Source organism: Misgurnus anguillicaudatus, chromosome 22 (assembly GCF_027580225.2).
Source record: "Misgurnus anguillicaudatus chromosome 22, ASM2758022v2, whole genome shotgun sequence".
Taxonomy (NCBI): domain Eukaryota; kingdom Metazoa; phylum Chordata; class Actinopteri; order Cypriniformes; family Cobitidae; genus Misgurnus; species Misgurnus anguillicaudatus.
Genome location: NC_073358.2, coordinates 16,096,937 through 16,101,352, shown reverse-complemented (window position 1 = coordinate 16,101,352; position 4,416 = coordinate 16,096,937). Strand labels below are relative to the sequence as shown.

Genomic DNA, 4,416 nt, shown 5'->3' with positions numbered 1-4,416 from the left:
TACCACTGTGCAGGCTGGTGGTGTAATGGTGTGGGGGATGTTTTTTTGGCACACTTTAGGCCCCTTAGTGCCTACCTGAGCATCGTTTCTGACCATGTCCATCCCTTTATGACCACCATGTATCCATCCTCTGATGGCTACTTCCAGCAGGATAATGGACCATGTCACAAAGCTTGAATCATTTCAAATTGTTTTCTTGAACATGACCATGAGTTCACTGTACTAAAATGGCCCCCACAGTCACCAGATCTCAACCCAATAGAGCATCTTTGGAATGTGGTGGACGGGAGCCTTGTGCCCTGGATGTGCATCCCACAAATCTCCATCAACTGCAAGATGCTATCCTATCAATATGGGCCAACATTTCTAAAGAATGCTTTCAGCACCTTGTTGAATCAATGCCACATAGTATTAAGGCAGTTCTGGAGGCGAAAGAGGGTCAAACACAGTATTACTATGGTGTTCCTAATAATCCTTTAGGTGATTGTATTAAGTGCATTGTTTGTAGCTCTAGCATGATTTGCCATGCTTTTACCAAAGTAACTATAGATCTACTGTGTTATTTGTAGTTAAAACAATACGCATTGAAGTTACCATGCTTTTTAAGATAAAGCATGTATGTTGCAATGTTGAATTTCTTACACTCTGCGGCTCCAGAGTGCGAGTGAAATTATTATAATAGCATCAGGCAGAGGAAGCAACCGACAAACAGGTTAACCTCAAAAGCATCATTAAATAATTTTCCGACTTCTAACAAATTTCAACCCTGGACAGCATTAATTTAAAAAATTCATACATTTGTGCAAAATATACTTTGATGATTCACTTGTATGTATCATACATAAATGCATTTATATAACATTTTAAGATAAAGTCTTAAACTGTACAGATTATGACAAATCACATTTGTTTTTTAAGATGGAAAAGAGAGAAGACAAACTTCACCGAAAGATTTTGGAGGAAAAGGCCAAATTCGTTGTGGCTATAGATGAGTACAACAGGGCAGCACCTGAAAAACTGCAGTCAGCTGATACAATTCTGGCATCTGGGAGTTATGCATGGCCATGGGTATGGAATGAGCATGGTATTTCTTGTTACTCATTCCAATTTAAATATATTTAGTATAATGTGTATTTATGTTTTTACTTTCATGCTGTAGGACGGTGGTCACCAATCCTGGTCATGGGGGGTCTCTGCAGATTTTAAATGAAACCTCTGCTAATTAGTCATGACTGCTGCTTCCTACTGGTAAAGTGTATGGTTCTCTAAATTCTGCAGAGCATGGATTACAATTATATATTAATTACTAAATATTTGTTGTTCTTGTTTGATAGTTACAGACCAGGACTGTGGGCTCTCTGACAGTGGAGTTATAGGACTTCAATTCAATTCAATTCAATTCAATTCAATTTTATTTATATAGCGCTTTTCACAAGTGTTAATTGTTGCAAAGCAGCTTTACATGAGAAGATGTAGAGGAGAACACAGAAAATCAATAGATAATATAAGAAGTAGAGATAGCCGTACAAGTGAGCATATTAATAATGTAACGTATACAGTAAAGTGCTAAGTTAAGCCAAAGTTGGCTGACTCTCCCTGGGACGAAAAAAACCCCTAGGAAAAAAAACCCAATGGGAAAAACTCCTAGAAGGACAAAAACCCTTAGGAGGAATTAATATATATATATATATATATATATATATATATATATATATAGATACGGTAGGGATAGGAGGCGGGTAAGCGAATTAAACTGGTTTAGCCGGTGGTCGTTGGTCGGACATCGGCTGGTCATCACGTTGAAGGACAGTCAGTGGATCAGTGATGCGATGATCTTCACAGCAACAGGAACTGGGTCTGTTTGTCTCATTGTCCTCGTAGTGGAGGACGAGACAGGGAGAGAAAAACAGAATTTCTATTAGCGTAGGGGCCGTTCGCATGTAATGCAAGTGTCAAACATTATAGTGGTTCAAGTCAGCTCGGTTCCAGACAGGCTAACTATTGCGGCAATAGTATATTACCCATATGAGGTATGTGAGTGCTTTGTTCTAGACCAGGGGTCTCAAACTCAAACTGGCTTGGGGCCATTTTAAAGACAGACAGTTCATCGGGGGGCCGCAGAGCTATTTTAACGTTCAAAAAAGTACAATGTTTCTGTAAATGTCATGTTTAATTTCTATTATTTAATGTATAATAATACTTGAAAATATATAAGCAATGGTTTTATCTTTTTAATATACGTTATTTTATAAAAGTAGCCTAAGTAAATCTTTTCTTAATCTTATCTTAAAACCCTTTATGGGGCAAGTGACCATATTTAGTCACTTCCGCACACATTCAAAGTGCCCTCCACCTGCCTTCATTTGAAGTAATAGAGTCATGTAGTTTTCTCTCAGCCAAAGGTGAAAATGTCCTGTAACATTCCCCATTATCTTTCTGAGGTTAAAAATGAGAATTTCCAAAGATTTCAATGAGTGCCCTATAAAGGGTTAACTAAGACCTATTAAAACCTTGCACTTAACTAACAAATTTAATTCCTGTATACTTAAATTTAAAACTATTATAAAAATTACCACCAGTAAGTGTTTCTGTTTTGATTTATTTTGGATTGTTTTCAGTCATAGTATTGACTTCATTATGTTCTTTATTATTTCAGTTTTCATACATTTTCTATTATATGTGGGAAAATATTAATAATTGAAAGTGATCCCATAACTTTTGAATTAGTCCATGTTATATAAGATATATTGGACAGAAAAAATAATAGTACTGCTCTATGTGTAATTGAATAGAAAGCTACATATATATTATACTTCATTATATATAGCAGTATACATACTTTTATCTTCTTTACATTTCTCCTCATCTTTTCTCTTTTCTCAACCTGGGCACTTTGATGGCTCTTTTCTTATTTGTAGTTTAAAATGTGTTGCATTACATCTACCGCTCTGCCTCCATATGCAGTGTTTCCATTAGATGCTGTGACGTGAGGTGAACTAAGCCCACCGCAGCTCGATCTTCTCTGAGTAACAGCTGATATCCACCCGGAAGTAACAAATCTTCTCTAGACAAACACTACAAAGTCCCGACCAGATTAACTGGTCGCATGGTGACAATGGTATGATTGACGCGAGGTTCAGTTGAGGAATTAATATCCGATCACGCATTCCGTGATCCTCGACATCACGGAGCGTGCGGTTCATGGCTGCGTAGCAACCGGTGACGCGACCCACGCTCCGGAGCGCAACTTCCGCTCTCGAGCACGTTGGAAAGTAATGCTTTGACTCGTTTTAACGCGTTGTTAGAAGCGACATGTAAACGAACACTTGAACGTTTAAATAAAAAATCAAACGAATATAAAAAAGTAAAAATCTTTCTGCGGGCCAGATTATTTTATATTTTTGAAAGTTGACGCGGGCCGCAGAAAGGGGGAGGGCGGGCCGCAAATGGCCCGCGGGCCGGGAGTTTGAGACCACTGTTCTAGACAAACTAACTACTGTGGGAAAAGTACATTTACTGGACATTTTATGTGAATGCTTTGTTAAAGAAGAATGTCTTAAGTTTAGATTTAAATTGATCGACTGTGTCTGATACTCAAACATTATTTGGTAAATCATTCCAGAGCTTAGGGGCTAAGTAGGAAAAGGATCTACCACCTTTAGACACTTTTGATATTCTAGGGATAATTAAGTGACCAGAATTTTGTGAGCGCAGTTTACGTGATGGATTGTATTCTGATAGTAGTTCTTTAATATACGAGGGCGCTAGGCCATTTAAGGCTTTGTAGGTGATTAGTAATATTTTAAATTGTATGCGATATTTAACTGGGAGCCAATGTAAAGATGCCAGAATTGGACTGATGTGGTCATACTTTTTAGATCGAGTAAGCACTCTTGCGGCTGCGTTTTGAACCAGCTGTAGCTTGTTTACCTGATTTGCATGGCATCCCCCGAGTAACGAGTTACAATAGTCTATTCTAGAGGTCATAAAAGCATAGATAAGCTTTTCTGCGTCTGATGCAGACAGCATATGGCGTATTTATGAGATATTTCTAAGATGGAAGAATGCTGTGCGGCAGACGTTGGCGATATGACTATCGAAAGAAAGATTGCTGTCGAACATTACGCCTAAATTCTTAACTGTGGAAGATGGCACCACCGTGCAGCCATCTATGGGCAACTTGTGATCAGGGGCCGTATTCACAAAGAATTTTAAGGCTAAAAGTAGCTCCTAACGGGCGAATTTAGGAGCAACTCCTAAAAATAATGGGCGTGTCACTCCTAACTTTAGGACTCCTAATTTTTTCACTAAAAGTAATTCACGAAGCATTTTAGCCCTAAAAGTAGCACCTAAGTCTGGGACAGCTTAAAAGAAGTCGAGAGGACTCCTAACTCACTAAGACCTATTCACAAAGGA

The 4,416-nt window shown here is 38.3% G+C and overlaps 1 long non-coding RNA gene across 1 annotated transcript; it reads left to right on the top strand.

Moving 5' to 3' along the window:
- The first annotated feature begins 744 nt into the window (after positions 1–744).
- LOC129439449 (uncharacterized) lies at positions 745–1,516 on the top strand. Its single transcript, XR_012365203.1, has 3 exons — positions 745–1,068; positions 1,160–1,248; positions 1,335–1,516. It is a non-coding gene; the product is annotated as an uncharacterized lncRNA (long non-coding RNA).
- The last annotated feature ends 2,900 nt before the right edge of the window (positions 1,517–4,416 follow it).